The sequence below is a fragment of the Oreochromis niloticus genome, linkage group LG5, assembly GCF_001858045.2.
Source record: "Oreochromis niloticus isolate F11D_XX linkage group LG5, O_niloticus_UMD_NMBU, whole genome shotgun sequence".
Taxonomy (NCBI): Eukaryota; Metazoa; Chordata; class Actinopteri; order Cichliformes; family Cichlidae; genus Oreochromis; species Oreochromis niloticus.
This window is the reverse complement of record NC_031970.2, coordinates 39405318-39424391: the sequence shown is the minus strand read 5'-3', so window position 1 is coordinate 39424391 and position 19074 is coordinate 39405318.

The following is a 19074-nucleotide window of genomic DNA, read 5'->3' as shown; positions in this document are numbered from 1 at the left end:
GTTTGAAGGAGATAGATGCACAAAAACGTACGGAATAGATATAAAATAATAATAACTAAAAGTGCATTTTCTGAAGAAACTGCAGTGTGAATGCTTGAATCTGAATGTATGCACTGAAATGAATTATTAATTGCTGAATTTTAAGTTAAAAATGTTGAATGAGATGAAAATACAGAATTTTACCTGAAAACAAAAGTGCTGAACTGCTAAAAGCTGATCACAGAAGAAGTTGGAAAAGCTGAAAATGTTTTAAATGTAAATTAGAAAACCTAAGTAATGAGAAAAGAAATTTAGAGTCAGAAAACATCTGAATGAATATTAAAAGTTCATATTCTTTGAATCACTGAATGACTAAATGTGATCCCTCCACTTGGATCCACACAGTTTAAAGTTTACATCTCTGAGCTTTGAAAGACACGCTGTTGGAAAGAGAAGAACGATGGGCGTTTTGAGGGTAAAATGATGGCTGTAGACCAAACACTGTGGACACAGCAGCAGTTGAAAGAGAAGTGTTTAAGATGAATCTTGGCACAGTGAGAGAGAGCTCGTTAGGCAGGCAGTGTGAGCCTGGTTGCTATAGTGACTGCACCCATGGCTCCATACACACGCGCACAGACATGCACCTCACTTTTGCTGCTTAAAATGACAGAAAAGTCAGGCCCAAACAAATCGTTCCCAAATGAAAAGTATAGTCTATTGACAAAATTCTTCACCGTGAGCGACAGCAATGTCTAGTCTACTGAATTCTCAGTTTCATGCCTGTAGAGTTTAATATATGGACGTGGTGACAGTGGAAAGACAGCCTGTACTTCTGATTTTCAAACGAACCTTCTGAGCCATTTTAACATTAGAGTCTATGGAAGAGTTGAGGGAGGAGGCTGTGCATTGGTGACATTTATGAAAGAACCATAACACTAGGACAATAGTAAACACATTGGGTGAAAGAGGACAGCGATGGCTACGTTTGAGGGTAAAATCATACCTGTAGAGCAAACGCTGCGGACACAGCAGCAGTTTTAAAAAGATTTTAAGATTAATTTTTTTGCTCCTCTCACTCTAGCAGTTGAGCTGTCTCACTCTAGCCCCAACATTCCGTCCCATACACACCATTATAAACTCTGAATGGCTGAAAAACATCATGAAACTTAAACTGGGACTGAAGAAAAAGTATAATAGATATTGAAAAGATAAATACAAGTTGAATAGTTGAATGTCTTGTCTTCGTTTTAAAGTTTGAATGGTGGCTCTATGTCAATGTATGTCGAAGTAGATACAGTTTAAAATGAGTGAGTTGAAGGAGAATTTGAAGGGTCTCCCCATTGAAATACATGGGAAATTTTGTTGAAAAAGTTGAATAATTTTAAAATATAAATGTTATAAATGAGAAAAATACAAGCAGTCATGTCAAAAGAAGAGGAATCTAACGGTGTTTGAATGGTTTTTCTAAGTTGAACGGTTTGAAGGAGATAGAGTACAAAAACGTACGGAATATATAAAATAAATAGAAGAACTAGAAGTGCATTTTCTGAAGAAACTGCAGTGTGAATGCTTGAATCTGAATGTATGCACTGAAATGAATTAATTGCTGAATTTAAGTTAAAATTTTGAATGAGATGAAAATACAGAAATTTGCACCTGAAAACAAAAGTGCGAACTGCTAAAAGCTGAAATCCACACAGAAGAGTTGGAAAAGAGCTGAAATGTTTTAAATGTAAATTAGAAAACCTAAGTAATGAGAAAAGAAAATTTAGAGTCAGAAAACATCTGAATGAATATTAAAAGTTCATATTCTTTGAATCACTGATGACTGAAATGTGTGATCCCTCCACTTGTATCCACACAGTTAAAAGTTATATTCTGAGCTTGAAAGACATGCTGTTGGAAAGAGAACATCGATGGCGACGTTTGAGGGTAAAATGATGGCTGTAGGGCAAACACTGTGACACAGCAGCAGTTGAAAGAGAAGTGTTTAAAATGAATCTTGGCACAGTGAGAGAGAGAGCTCGTTAGCAGGCAGGTGTGAGCCTGGTTGCTATAGTGACTGCACCCATGGCCCATACACACGCAGACATGCACCTCACTTTGCTGCTTAAATGAACAGAAAAGTCAGGCCGAAACAAATCGCTCCCAAATGAAAAGTATAAGTCGTATTGACAAAATTCTTTCACCGTGAGCGGCAGCAATGTCTAGTCTACCTAATTCTCAGTTTTCATGCCTGTGGAGTTTATTATATGGACGTGGTGACAGTGTAAAGACAGCCTGCTCTTCTGATTTTCAAAGGAACTTTCTGAGCCATTTTAACATTGGAGTCTATGGAGGAGTTGGAGGGAGGAGGCTGTGCTTTGGTGACATTTATGAAAGAACCATAACACCTAGTACAATAGTAAACACATTGGATGAAAGAGGACAGCGATGGCTACGTTTTGAGGGTAAAATCATACCTGTAGATCAAACGCTGTGGACACAGCAGCAGTTTTAAAAAGATTTTAAGATTAATTTTTTCGCTCCTCTCACTCTAGCAGTTCAGCTGTCTCACTCTAGCCCAACATTCCGTCCCATACACACCCATTATAAACTCTGAAACGGCTTAAAAAACATCATGAAACTTAAACTGGAACTGAAGAAAAAGTATAACAGATATTGAAAAGATAAATACAAGTTGAATAGTTGAATGTCTTGTCTTCGTTTTAAAGTTTGAATGGTGGCTCTATGTCAACGTATGTTGAAGTAGATACAGTTTGAAAATGAGTAAGTTGAATGAGGATTTGAAGGGTCTCCCATTGAAATACATGGGAATTTTTGTTGAAAAAAGTTGAATAATTTTAAAAATATAAATGTTATAAATGAGAAAAATAGAAGCAGTCATGTCCAAAAGAAGTGGAATCTAACGGTGTTTGAATGGTTTTTCTAAGTTGAATGGTTTTGAAGGAGATAGACTACAAAAAACGTACGGAATAGATAATAATAATAAACTAGAAAGTGCATTTTCTGAAGAAACTGCAGTGTGAATGCTTGAATCTGAATATATGCACTGAAAAGAATTAATTGCTGAATTTTAAGTTAAAAATGTTGAATGAGATGAAAAATACAGAAATTTTCACCTGAAAACAAAAGTGCTGAACTGCTAAAAGCTGAAATCCACACAGAAGAAGTTGGAAAAGAGCTGAAAATGTTTTAAATGTAAATTAGAAAAACCTAAGTAATGAGAAAAGACTATTTAGAGTCAGAAAACATCTGAATGAATATTAAAAGTTCATATTCTTTGAATCACTGAATGACTAAAATATGATCACTCCACTTGGATCCACACAGTTTTAAAGGTTTACATCTCTGAGCTTTGAAAGACACGCTGTTGGAAAGAGAAGAACGATGGCTTCATTTTGAGGGTAAAATGATGGCTGTAGGGCAAATACTGTGGACACAGCAGCTGTTGAAAGAGAAGTGTTCAAGATGAATCTTGGCAGAGTGAGAGAGAGCTCGTTAGGCAGGCAGGTGTGAGCCTGGTTGCTATAGTGACTGAGCCAGGGGCTCCATACACACGCACACAGACATGCACCTCACTTTTGCTGCTTAAAATGAACAGAAAAGTCAGGCCGAAACAAATCGCTCCCAAATGAAAAGTACAGGTCCTATTGACGAAATTCCTTCACCGTGAGCGGCAGCAATGTCCAGTCTACCTAATTCTCAGTTTTCATGCCTGTGGAGTTTATTATATGGACGTGGTGACAGTGTAAAAACACCATGCTCTTCTGATTTTCAAACGAACCTTCTGAGCCATTTTAACATTAGAGTCTATGGAGGAGTTGGAGGGAGGAGGCTGTGCTTTGGTGACATTTATGAAAGAACCATAACACCTAGTACAATAGTAAACACATTGGATGAAAGAGGACAGCGATGGCTACGTTTTGAGGGTAAAATCATACCTGTAGACCAAACACCGTGGACACAGCAGCAGTTTTAAAAAATATTTTCAGATTAATTTTTTTGCTCCTCTCACTCTAGCAGTTGAGCCTTCTCACTCTAGCCCCAACATTCCGTCCCATACACACCCATTATAAACTCTGAAACGGCTGAAAAAACATCATGAAACTTAAACTGGAACTGAAGAAAAAGTATAACAGATATTGAAAAGATAAATACAAGTTGAATAGTTGAATGTCTTGACTTCGTTTTAAAGTTTGAATGGTGGCTCTATGTCAACCTATGTTGAAGTAGATACAGTTTGAAAATGAGTAAGTTGAATGAGGATTTGAAGGGTCTCCCCATTGAAATACATGGGAAATTTTTGTTGAAAAAGTTGAATAAAATTAAAAATATAAATGTTAAAAATGAGAAAAATAGAAGCAGTCATGTCCAAAAGAAGAGGAATCTAACGGTGTTTGAATGGTTTTTCTAAGTTGAACGGTTTTGAAGGAGATACAGTACAAAAAACGTACGGAATATATAATAAAATATAATAATAACTAGAAAGTGCATTTTCTGAAGAAACTGCAGTGTGAATGCATGAATCTGAATGTATGCACTGAAATGAATTAATTGCTGAATTTAAGTTAAAATAAAAATGTTGAATGAGCCTGAAAATACAGAGTTTTTAACCTGAAAACAAAAGTGCAGAACTTTTGAAAGCTGATGTTCACACAGAAGAAGTTGGAAAATAGCTGAAAAGTTTTTAAATTAAAATTTGGAAAACCTAAGAAATGAGAACAGAAAATTTAGAGTCAGAAAACATCTGAATGAATATTAAAAGTTCATATTCTTTGAATCACTGAATGACTAAAGTGTGATCCCTCCACGTGGATCCACACAGTTTTAAAGGTTTACATCTCTGAGCTTTGAAAGACACGGTGTTGGAAAGAGAACAACGATGGCGACATTTTGAGGGTAAAATGATGGCTGTAGAGCAAACACTGTGGACACAGCAGCTGTTGAAAGAGAAGTGTTCAAGATGAATCTTGGCAGAGTGAGAGAGAGCTCGTTAGGCAGGCAGGTGTGAGCCTGGTTGCTATAGTGACTGAGCCAGGGGCTCCATACACACGCACACAGACATGCACCTCACTTTTGCTGCTTAAAATGAACAGAAAAGTCAGCCCCAAACAAATCCTTCCCAAATGAAAAGTACATGTCGTATTGACAAAATTCTTTCACCGTGAGCGACAGCAATGTCTAGTCTACCTAATTCTCAGTTTTCATGCCTGTGGAGTTTATTATATGGACGTGGTGACAGTGTAAAGACAGCCTGCTCTTCTGATTTTCAAAGGAACTTTCTGAGCCATTTTAACATTGGAGTCTATGGAGGACTTGGAGGAGGAGTCTGTGCTTTGGTGACATTTATGAAAGAACCATAACACCTAGGACAATAGTAAACACATTGGATGAAAGAGGACAGCGATGGCTACGTTTTGAGGGTAAAATCAGACCTGTAGAGCAAACGCTGCGGACACAGCAGCAGTTTTAAAAAATATTTTCAGATTAATTTTTTTGCTCCTCTCACTCTAGCAGTTGAGCTGTCTCACTCTAGCCCCAACATTCCGTCCCATACACACCCATTATAAACTCTGAAACGGCTGAAAAATCATCATGAAACTTAAACTGGAACTGAAGAAAAGTATAACAGATATTGAAAAGATAAATACAAGTTGAATAGTTGAATGTCTTGTCTTCGTTTTAAAGTTTGAATGGTGGCTCTATGTCAACGTATGTTGAAGTAGATACAGTTTGAAAATGAGTAAGTTGAATGAGGATTTGAAGGGTCTCCCCATTGAAATACATGGGAAATTTTTGTTGAAAAAAGTTGAATAAAATTAAAAATATAAATGTTAAAAATGAGAAAAATAGAAGCAGTCGTGTCCAAAAGAAGTGGAATCTAACGGTGTTTGAATGGTTTTTCTAAGTTGAACGGTTTTGAAGGAGATAGACTACAAAAAACGTACGGAATATATAATAAAATATAATAATAATAATAATAAAGATTAGAAGAACAATACTGTGAATGCTTTTACAAGCATTCACACTAATAATAACTAGAAAGTGCATTTTCTGAAGAAACTGCAGTGTGAATGCTTGAATCTGAATGTATGCACTGAAATGAATTAATTGCTGAATTTAAGTTAGGAATTTTGAATGAGATGAAAAATACAGAAATTTGCACCTGAAAACAAAAGTGCTGAACTGCTAAAAGCTGAAATCCACACAGAAGAAGTTGGAAAAGAGCTGAAAATGTTTTGAATGTAAATTAGAAAAACCTAAGTAATGAGAAAAGAAAATTTAGAGTCAGAAAACATCTGAATGAATATTAAAAGTTCATATTCTTTGAATCACTGAATGACTGAAATGTGTGATCCCTCCACTTGGATCCACACAGTTTAAAAAGTTTATATTTCTGAGCTTTGAAAGACATGCTGTTGGAAAGAGAACATCGATGGCGACGTTTTGAGGGTAAAATGATGGCTGTAGAGCAAACACTGTGGAAACAGCAGCAGTTGAAAGAGAAGTGTTTAAAATGAATCTTGGCACAGTGAGAGAGAGAGCTCGTTAAGCAGGCAGGTGTGAGCCTGGTTGCTATAGTGACTGCACCCAATGGCCCCATACACACGCAGACATGCACCTCACTTTTGCTGCTTAAAATGAACAGAAAAGTCAGGCCGAAACAAATCGCTCCCAAATGAAAAGTATAAGTCGTATTGACAAAAATCTTTCACCGTGAGCGGCAGCAATGTCTAGTCTTCCTAATTCTCAGTTTTCATGCCTGTGGAGTTTATTATATGGACGTGGTGACAGTGTAAAGACAGCCTGCTCTTCTGATTTCCAAAGGAACTTTCTGAGCCATTTTAACATTGGAGTCTATGGAGGAGTTGGAGGGAGGAGGCTGTGCTTTGGTGACATTTATGAAAGAACCATAACACCTAGTACAATAGTAAACACATTGGATGAAAGAGGACAGCGATGGCTACGTTTTGAGGGTAAAATCAGACCTGTAGAGCAAACGCTGCAGACACAGCAGCAGTTTTAAAAAAGATTTTAAGATTAATTTTTTCGCTCCTCTCACTCTAGCAGTTGAGTTGTCTCACTCTAGCCCCAACATTCCGTCCCATACACACCCATTATAAACGGTGAAATGGCTGAAAAAACATCATGAAACTTAAACTGGAACTGAAGAAAAAGTATAACAGATATTGAAAAGATAAATACAAGTTGAATAGTTGAATGTCTTGTCTTCGTTTTAAAGTTTGAATGGTGGCTCTATGTCAACGTATGTTGAAGTAGATACAGTTTGAAAATGAGTAAGTTGAATGAGGATTTGAAGGGTCTCCCCATTGAAATACATGGGAAATTTTTGTTGAAAAAAGTTGAATAAAATTAAAAATATAAATGTTATAAATGAGAAAAGTAGAAGCAGTCATGTCCAAAAGAAGAGGAATCTAACGGTGTTTGAATGGTTTTTCTAAGTTGAACGGTTTTGAAGGAGATACAGTACAAAAAACGTACGGAATCTATAATAAAATAGAATAAAGATTAGAAGAACAATACTGTGAATGCTTTTACAAGCATTCACACTAACTAGAAAGTGCATTTTCTGAAGAAACTGCAGTGTGAATGCTTGAATCTGAATATATGCACTGAAAAGAATTAATTGCTGAATTTTAAGTTAAAAATGTTGAATGAGATGAAAAATACAGAAATTTTCACCTGAAAACAAAAGTGCTGAACTGCTAAAAGCTGACAAGCACAGAGAAGAAGTTGGAAAATAGCTGAAAATGTTTTAAATGTAAATTAGAAAAACCTAAAAAATGATAAGACTATTTAGAGTCAGAAAACATCTGAATGAATATTAAAAGTTCATATTCTTTGAATCACTGAATGACTAAAATATGATCACTCCACTTGGATCCACACAGTTTTAAAGATTTACATCTCTGAGCTTTGAAAGACACGCTGTTGGAAAGAGAAGAACGATGGCTTCATTTTGAGGGTAAAATGATGGCTGTAGGGCAAATACTGTGGACACAGCAGCTGTTGAAAGAGAAGTGTTCAAGATGAATCTTGGCAGAGTGAGAGAGAGCTCGTTAGGCAGGCAGGTGTGAGCCTGGTTGCTATAGTGACTGAGCCAGGGGCTCCATACACACGCACACAGACATGCACCTCACTTTTGCTGCTTAAAATGAACAGAAAAGTTAGGCCAAAACAAATCGTTCCCAAATGAAAAGTACAGGTCCTATTGACGAAATTCCTTCACCGTGAGCGGCAGCAATGTCCAGTCTACCTAATTCTCAGTTTTCATGCCTGTGGAGTTTATTATATGGACGTGGTGACAGTGTCAAAACACCATGCTCTTCTGATTTTCAAACGAACCTTCTGAGCCATTTTAACATTAGAGTCTATGGAGGAGTTGGAGGGAGGAGGCTGTGCTTTGGTGACATTTATGAAAGAACCATAACACCTAGTACAATAGTAAACACATTGGATGAAAGAGGACAGCGATGGCTACGTTTTGAGCGTAAAATCATACCTGTAGACCAAACACCGTGGACACAGCAGCAGTTTTAAAAAATATTTTAAGATTAATTTTTTTGCTCCTCTCACTCTAGCAGTTGAGCTGTCTCACTCTAGCCCCAACATTCCGTCCCATACACACCCATTATAAACTCTGAAACGGCTGAAAAAACATCATGAAACTTAAACTGGAACTGAAGAAAAAGTATAACAGATATTGAAAAGATAAATACAAGTTGAATAGTTGAATGTCTTGTCTTCGTTTTAAAGTTTGAATGGTGGCTCTATGTCAACCTATGTTGAAGTAGATACAGTTTGAAAATGAGTAAGTTGAATGAGGATTTGAAGGGTCTCCCCATTGAAATACATGGGAAATTTTTGTTGAAAAAAGTTGAATAAAATTAAAAATATAAATGTTAAAAATGAGAAAAATAGAAGCAGTCATGTCCAAAAGAAGAGGAATCTAACGGTGTTTGAATGGTTTTTCTAAGTTGAACGGTTTTGAAGGAGATAGACTACAAAAAACGTACGGAATATATAATAAAATATAATAATAATAATAAAGATTAGAAGAACAATACTGTGAATGCTTTTACAAGCATTCACACTAATAAAGATTAGAAGAACAATACTGTGAATGCTTTTACAAGCATTCACACTAAATAGAACTAGAAAGTGCATTTTCTGAAGAAACTGCAGTGTGAATGCTTGAATCTGAATATATGCGCTGAAATGAATTAATTGCTGAATTTTAAGTTAAAAATGTTGAATGAGATGAAAAATACAGAAATTTGCACCTGAAAACAAAAAAGCTGAACTGCTAAAAGCTGACATCCACAGAGAAGTAGTTAGAAAACAGCTGAAAATGTTTTAAATGTAAATTAGAAAAACCTAAAAAATGAGAAAAGACTATTTAGAGTCAGAAAACATCTGAATGAATATTAAAAGTTCATATTCTTTGAATCACTGAATGACTGAAATGTGATCCCTCCACTTGGATCCACACAGTTTAAAAAGTTTATATTTCTGAGCTTTGAAAGACATGCTGTTGGAAAGAGAACATCGATGGCGACGTTTTGAGGGTAAAATGATGGCTGTAGGGCAAACACTGTGGACACAGCAGCAGTTGAAAGAGAAGTGTTTAAGATGAATCTTGGCAGAGTGAGGGACAGAGCTCGTTAGGCAGGCAGGTGTGAGCCTGGTTGCTATAGTGACTGCACCCAATGGCCCCATACACACGCAGACATGCACCTCACTTTTGCTGCTTAAAATGAACAGAAAAGTCAGGCCGAAACAAATTGCTCCCAAATGAAAAGTACAGGTCCTATTGACAAAATTCTTTCACCGTGAGCGACAGCAATGTCCAGTCTACCTAATTCTCAGTTTTCATGCCTGTGGAGTTTATTATATGGACGTGGTGACAGTGTAAAGACACCATGCTCTTCTGATTTTCAAAGGAACTTTCTGAGCCACTTTAACATTGGAGTCTATGGAGGAGTTGGAGGGAGGAGTCTGTGCTTTGGTGACATTTATGAAAGAACCATAACACCTAGCACAATAGTAAACACATTGGATGAAAGAGGACAGCGATGGCTACGTTTTGAGGGTAAAATCATACCTGTAGAGCAAACGCTGCGGACACAGCAGCAGTTTTAAAAAATATTTTAAGATTAATTTTTTCGCTCCTCTCACTCTAGCAGTTGAGCTGTCTCACTCTAGCCCCAACATTCCGTCCCATACACACCCATTATAAACGCTGAAACGGCTGAAAAAACATCATGAAACTTAAACTGGAACTGAAGAAAAAGTATAACAGATATTGAAAAGATAAATACAAGTTGAATAGTTGAATGTCTTGTCTTCGTTTTAAAGTTTGAATGGTAGCTCTATGTCAACGTATGTTGAAGTAGATACAGTTTGAAAATGAGTAAGTTGAATGAGGATTTGAAGGGTCTCCCCATTGAAATACATGGGAAATTTTTGTTGAAAAAAGTTGAATAATTTTAAAAATATAAATGTTATGAATGAGAAAAATAGAAGCAGTCGTGTCCAAAAGAAGAGGAATCTAACGGTGTTTGAATGGTTTTTCTAAGTTGAACGGTTTTGAAGGAGATAGAGTACAAAAAACGTACGGAATCTATAATAAAATAGAACTAGAAAGTGCATTTTCTGAAGAAACTGCAGTGTGAATGCTTGAATCTGAATGTATGCACTGAAATGAATTAATTGCTGAATTTTGAGTTAAAAATAAAAATGTTGAATGAGCTGGAAAATGCAGATTTATTAAACTGAAAACAAAAGTGCAGAACTTTTGAAAGCTGATGTTCACACAGAAGAAGTTGGAAAATAGCTGAAAAGTTTTTAAATTAAAATTTGGAAAACCTAAGAAATGAGAACAGAAAATTTAGAGTCAGAAAACACCTGAATGAATATTAAAAGTTCATATTCTTTGAATCACTGAATGACTAAAGTGTAATCCCTACACTTGGATCCACACACTTTTAAAGGTTTACATCTCTGAGCTTTGAAAGACATGCTGTTGGAAAGAGAAGAACGATGGCTTCGTTTTGAGGGTAAAATGATGGCTGTAGACCAAACACTGTGGACACAGCAGCAGTTGAAAGAGAAGTGTTTAAGATGAATCTTGGCACAGTGAGAGACAGAGCTCGTTGGGCAGGCAGGTGTGAGCCTGGTTGCTATAGTAACTGCACCCAATGGCTCAGTACACACGCACACAGACATGCGCCTCACTTTTGCTGCTTAAAATGAACAGAAAAGTCAGGCCGAAACAAATCGCTCCCAAATGAAAAGTACAGGTCCTATTGACGAAATTCTTTCACCGTGAGCGGCAGCAATGTCCAGTCTACCTAATTCTCAGTTTTCATGCCTGTGGAGTTTATTATATGGACGTGGTGACAGTGTAAAAACACCATGCTCTTCTGATTTTCAAACGAACCTTCTGAGCCATTTTAACATTAGAGTCTATGGAAGAGTTGGAGGGAGGAGGCTGTGCTTTGGTGACATTTATGAAAGAACCATAACACCTAGTACAATAGTAAACACATTGGATGAAAGAGGACAGCGATGGCTACGTTTTGAGGGTAAAATCATACCTGTAGAGCAAACGCTGCGGACACAGCAGCAGTTTTAAAAAAGATTTTAAGATTAATTTTTTCGCTCCTCTCACTCTAGCAGTTCAGCTGTCTCACTCTAGCCCCAACATTCCGTCCCATACACACCCATTATAAACTCTGAAACGGCTGAAAAAACATAATGAAACTTAAACTGGAATTGAAGAAAAAGTATAACAGATATTGAAAAGATAAATACAAGTTGAATAGTTGAATGTCTTGTCTTCGTTTTAAAGTTTGAATGGTGGCTCTATGTCAACGTATGTTGAAGTAGATACAGTTTGAAAATGAGTAAGTTGAATGAGGATTTGAAGGGTCTCCCCATTGAAATACATGGGAAATTTTTGTTGAAAAAAGTTGAATAATTTTAAAAATATAAATGTTATAAATGAGAAAAGTAGAAGCATTAATGTCCAAAAGAAGAGGAATCTAATGGTGTTTGAATGGTTTTTCTAAGTTAGATGCCAAAAAACGTACGGAATGTGGTATAGATAATAATAATAATAAAGATTAGAAGAACAATACTGTGAATGCTTTTACAAGCATTCACACTAACTAGAAAGTGCATTTTCTGAAGAAACTGCAGTGTGAATGCTTTAATCTGAATGTATGCATTGAAATGAATTAATTGCTGGATTTTAAGTTAAAAATGTTGAATGAGATGAAAAATACAGAAATTTTCACCTGAAAAAGAAAGTGCTGAACTGCTAAAAGCTGACATCCACACAGAAGAAGTTGGAAAAGAGCTGAAAATGTTTTAAATGTAAATTAGAAAAAGATGGGTAATGACTAAAGAAAATTTAGAGTCAGAAAACATCTGAATGAATATTAAAAGTTCATATTCTTTGAATCACTGAATGACTAAAATGTGATCCCTCCACTTGGATGGACACAGTTTAAAACGTTTGTATCTATGAGCTTTGAAAGACACGGTGTTGGAAAGAGAAGAACGATGGCTACGTTTTGAGGGTAAAATGATGTCTGTAGAGCAAACACTGTGGACACAGCAGCAGTTGAAAGAGAAGTGTTTAAGATGAATCTTGGCACAGTGAGAGACAGAGCTCGTTAGGCAGGCAGGTGTGAGCCTGGTTGCTATAGTGACTGCACCCAATGGCTCAGTACACACGCTCACAGACATGCACCTCACTTTTGCTGCTTAAAATGAACAGAAAAGTCAGGTCGAAACAAATCGCTCCCAAATGAAAAGTACAGGTCCTATTGACGAAATTCTTTCACCGTGAGCGGCAGCAATGTCCAGTCTACCTAATTCTCAGTTTTCATGCCTGTGGAGTTTATTATATGGACGTGGTGACAGTGTAAAAACACCATGCTCTTCTGATTTTCAAACGAACCTTCTGAGCCATTTTAACATTAGAGTCTATGGAGGAGTTGGAGGGAGGAGGCTGTGCTTTGGTGACATTTATGAAAGAACCATAACACCTAGGACAATAGTAAACACATTGGATGAAAGAGGATAGCGATGGCTACGTTTTGAGGGTAAAATCACACCTGTAGAGCAAACGCTGCGGACACAGCAGCAGTTTTAAAAAATATTTTAAGATTAATTTTTTCGCTCCTCTCACTCTAGCAGTTGAGCTGTCTCACTCTAGCCCCAACATTCCGTCCCATACACACCCATTATAAACTCTGAAACGGCTGAAAAATCATCATGAAACTTAAACTGGAACTGAAGCAAAAGTATAATAGATATTGAAAAGATAAATACAAGTTGAATAGTTGAATGTCTTGTCTTCGTTTTAAAGTTTGAATGGTGGCTCTATGTCAACGTATGTGGAAGTAGATACAGTTTAAAAATGAGTAAGTTGAAGGAGAATTTGAAGGGTCTCCCCATTGAAATACATGGGAAATTTTTGTTGAAAAAAGTTGAATAATTTTAAAAATATAAATGTTATAAATGAGAAAAATAGAAGCAGTCATGTCCAAAAGAAGAGGAATCTAACGGTGTTTGAATGGTTTTTCTAAATTGAACGGTTTTGAAGGAGATAGATGCACAAAAACGTACGGAATATGATATAATAATAATAATAATAATAATAAAGATTACAACAACAATACTGTGAATGCTTTTACAAGCATTCACACTAATAAAGATTAGAAGAACAATACTGTGAATGCTTTTACAAGCATTCACACTAATAAAGATTACAACAACAATACTGTGAATGCTTTTACAAGCATTCACACTAATAAAGATTAGAAGAACAATACTGTGAATGCTTTTACAAGCATTCACACTAATAAAGATTACAACAACAATACTGTGAATGCTTTTACAAGCATTCACACTAATAATAATAAAATAGAACTAGAAAGTGCATTTTCTGAAGAAACTGCAGTGTGAATGCTTGAATCTGAATGTATGTACTGAAATCAATTAATTGCTGAATTTTAAGTTAAAAATGAAAATGTTGAATGAGCTGGAAAATACAGAGTTTTTAACCTGAAAACAAAAGTGCAGAACTTTTGAAAGCTGATGTTCACACAAAAGAAGTTGGAAAATAGCTGAAAAGTTTTTAAATTAAAATTTGGAAAACCTAAGAAATGAGAACAGAAAATTCTCAGTACAAAAAACGTACGGAATATATAATAAAATATAATAATAATAAAGATTAGAAGAACAATACTGTGAATGCTTTTACAAGCATTCACACTAATTAGAAGAACAATACTGTGAATGCTTTTACAAGCATTCACACTAATAATAAAGATGTAGAAGAACAATACTGTGAATGCTTTTACAAGCATTCACACTAATAATAATAATAAAGATTACAACAACAATACTGTGAATGCTTTTACAAGCATTCACACTAATAATAATAATAATAAAGATTACAACAACAATACTGTGAATGCTTTTACAAGCATTCACACTAATTATAGTTATGGTATGAAATCAACAGATAAAGCCGGGATCAAAAGAACAAACAGCACAGGAAAGTGTCTGGTCAGCTTCACTGCTCCTGTGCATTGATTCTCGAAGTCTTTGAAAGTCTTTCAGCATGAACAACATTATTCCCAAAGAATTGTCTGTCCAAACTCTCCCGTCATTTGACAATTGGGCTGTGATGTGGTAACTGTGAAGGCCTTAGTTTATCATTCATGTAAATATTCAAGGTGGCAAGATGGCGGGCGTAATCACAGCCGGATTGGCATCCTCGTGGTGGTGCCGTGATGTTTGGTGTTAAACTCCAAATAATTCCAGTTATAGACCTTGTTTAGTGTGTGAATGTGTGTATGAATGGGTGAATGACTGGATATGTAAAGCGCTTTGGGGTCCTTAGGGACCAGAAAAGCGCTATATAAATACAGGCCATTTACCATTTGTTTGGGCAAATAAATAAACAAAGACTGACTTTTACAAGAGACAAAATGGCAAAGATGAAGAAAGTGGAAGAAGATTTGGAGGAGATTAAGCATTCACTTAACTCGCTGACGTCTGAAATTGAAAAAGTAAATAAGCAATGTTACGAAATCAGTTTCACCCCGGTTCTTTTTTATTCCTCGGGCATCCAGAGACGGCACCGGACTCAGTAGTCATTTCACAAAACCTTTATCCATCTTCATTTAAGCATGCATCTTCTAGAATGGGAGATGTGCCAGGCCGGTGTCCCTCTGCAGATCTTCCACTCCTTTGTTTGTTACAGCCAGCTTTATAGAAGTGACCCCATCATAAAACCCCCATGGTGTGCTGCAAACTCTGTGTGTCTGTGTGTGTATGCACGAGCACGCGAGTGCCTGTGTGTGCGTGTACCCGCGTGTCTGTGAGTGCACGTGAATTCCAATTACACACTTTCAAGCCTACAGCTAAGCCAACTGAAACACAGACAAATCCTTCCTTATTCCTCTGATCTAAACAAATTTAACACATTGTATTCTAATAATTATTTTCTTGTACTCACAGCAACAAGGAATACTAATGTCGATGATGGACCAAATCAAAGAACTAAAAAACCTGATTAAGGAGGAAGACAAGACAATCCAGTTTTTGGAAAGGAAGATGGATGATCTAGAACAGCAGGCTCGACTTGAGGAAGTGATTATTACGGGTCTGGAAACTAAACACAGGAGTTATGCGAGAGTCACCGAGTCTGGGACCGGTGCCAAAAAGAGGTGAAGACGAGCCCCCGACGAAGGAGCTACAGTCGTTGGAACGGCAGGTTGTGGAATTCTTTTCCAATAAAAAACTTCCCCTGCATAGTAATAATATATCTGCATGCTATACCCTTCCTAGAAGGCACACTAATGCTCCTGCAGCAATTGTAGTGAGATTTGTAAACCGTAAACACAAAGTTGACTTGCTGAGGCGGTCCAGCCTTTTGAGAGGAAGCGGAGTATATTTGAATGAACATCTTACAAAAAGAAATGCAGATATTGCTAGACAAGCTTGCATATTACGGAAGGAGAAAAAGATTCAAGCAACCTGGACCAGGAACTGTAACGTGATGATTAAACTTAATGGAACACCAGAAGAAGCCAAGGTTATAATGATGAAGGATCTTGAGGAATTGGACATTTATATGAGATAACATTACCAAGAGAGGCAGACGGTTACGACCAATCATGGCTATGAGCTTAAAAACAATTAGTTGATCCTTTACAAGAACAGATGCTACTTCGGGTGGAAAAGGACAAGAGGAAGTTGTAAATTGGACATGGAAGAAGATAAGATCAACGGACTTTAAAATATGTCGATAAATAAATGTGCGATTGTTAAGGATCCTGTTCTTTTTTTGAGGTCAATAGATATTCTTAGAATAATTATGCATAATGCTCGACGACTTAGATCATAAACCATATGATTTTGAAGCAGGTATTGACCCTGAAAGGAATGTGCTTAATACAATTAATGTCACATGTGCATATTATACAGAGGAGCAATTCAGGGATAAGGTTGAAATAGCTAATACATTTTCATTAAATCATATTAACTGGAGAAGTCTTTATAGAAGTTTTGCTTCGATTAAAGATTTTTTTGTATAGTTTGAGAGGCAAGTTCCAAATAATTGCTCTGTCTGAAACATGGTTAGATGAGAATAGGGGTTGTCATTTCTGTATCGAAGGGTACGATTTATACTTTGTAAATAGAACTAAGAAGAAGGCAGGAGGGGTGGCACTTTTTGTTAATTGTGATTTGAAATGTAAAAAAGTTGAATGTATGTCTGTGGTTATAGACGATTTAATGGAGTCTGTGACAGTGGAATTGGATATAGAAATAAGAAGTAATATAATTGTAATGTGTATATATAGGAAACCAGGGTTAAAGACTGAGTTATTTACAGAGGTAGTAGAAGACTTATTGAGTAAGGCTAAGGGAAATAAGACTTTATGTTTGTGTGGTGATTACAATATTGATCTTTGTAAAGAGGCAAATGATAAGGCCACGTCAGATTTTTTTGAATTATTATTTGGAAAAGGATTTTATCCTTTAACTATAAAGCCGAGTAGAATAACGGATAAATCAGAAACACTAATTGATCATATTTTTATTAATAGCTTGGAGAGTAATATTATGAGTGACCTCATCATAAACGATATAAGTGATCATTTACCAGTCTTTTTTACTTTTGATTTAAATATGAAAAGAAAGGAAGAAGTTGGTTTCGTGAGTCTTAGAAGGTTAAGAAATAACGAGGCAATTAACAAGTTTAGACAAGATCTCATGGAAGTGGACTGGAAGGAGGTTTATGTTAATGAGGTTAACGTTGCATATGGAGCATTTTTAAATACTTACTTGGCCTTGTATGATAAACATTGTCCATTGGTATCATTTAAGTATAAAAACAATAAGAATTTGAAACCTTGGATAACTAAGGGTCTTGCAAATGCGTATAAAAAGAAAAATAATTCATATAGGGATTATATAACACAGAGAACTAAGAATGCGGAAATGAAATATAAAGTTTATAAAAATAAGTTGATATTAATATTGAGGAAAGCCAAGAAAGACTATTATAATAAACTTTTTCAGGAAAACAAGAATAATATTAAGGGCATTTGGAATTTTTTTTAAAGAAGTATTGGGTAACAAGAACACACCCTCAGATCTGCCTATTTATCTCATTAAGAATAATCAAGTTGTTGATGAAAAGACTGAAATAGCAAACAAATTCAATTCCTTTTTTGTAAATGTTGGACCTACTTTAGCAAATTTAATTAGAAAAAATGACGACTCAGAATATGAGGAAGTCTGGAAAGGAGAAAGTAGAGTGGTTAATTCTATATTCTTAGCTGATATTACCATAAGACAAATAGTAGCAATTGTAGAAAACTTTAAAAATAACAAATCTACTGACTGTGATGGTATAGACATGGTTATAATTAAAAAGATTTTAGACTGTATAAGTATTCCTCTTTGCTGTATTTTTAATCTCTCGTTACAATCAGGTGTATTTCCTGATCGAATGAAAGTGGCAAAAGTGATACCCTTATATAAATCAGGAGATAAGCATAGTTTTAATAACTATAGGCCAGTGTCTCTTTTGTCACAGTTTTCAAAAGTGCTTGAAAAACTTTTTGCACAAAGACTTGATAGTTTTATTGAAAAGAATCAACTAATAAATGAAAATCAATTTGGATTTCGTAAAAATAGATCAACGGCATTAGAATTGTTGACTTTCATTGACGATATTTCATTTGCAACCCATAATAATAAATACACAGTTGGGGTATTTGTTGATTTTAAAAAAGCTTTTGACACGTTACAACATTCTATTTTGATTTCTAAATTGTATAATTATGGTGTGAGAGGAGTGGCATTGAATTAGTTAAGGAGTTATTTAGAAAATAGGTGGCAATATGTACATTATCTCGGCAATACCTCTGAAAGATTGAAGATTGTATGTGGCGTTCCTTTTTAATTTATATATTAATGATATCTGTGACGTATCAAAAAGGTTAAATTTTATTTTATTTACAGACGACACAAATTTTTATTGCTCAGGAGAGAATTTGAAAGATTTGGTTGAAATTATGATTTCTGAGATGTTAAGATTAAAAAAATGGTTTGATGTAAATAAATTATCTTTGAATCTGACAAAAACGAAATTCATGATATTTGGCAATCGTGTAAAGGAGGAAGAAGTCATTATGTCCATTAATGGAGAATTGATTGAAAGAGTTACTGAATTTCGCTTTTTGGGTGTAATAGTAGATGAAAATTTGACGTGGAAATCACATATTGAGTATATTAGAAAGAAGATGGTTAAAAACATTTATATTTTGGGAAATGTAAGAGATTTATTAGACTACAAAACAATGCGCATTTTATATTTTTCATTGTTTTTCTCATACTTTAGTTACTGTGTGGAAGTTTGGGGGAATACATATGAGAATACTATAAAACCTCTAAACTTATTACAGAAGAAAGTGATACGAATGATTCATAATGTTAAATATAGAGAACATACAAATAAATTATTTATAAAATCAA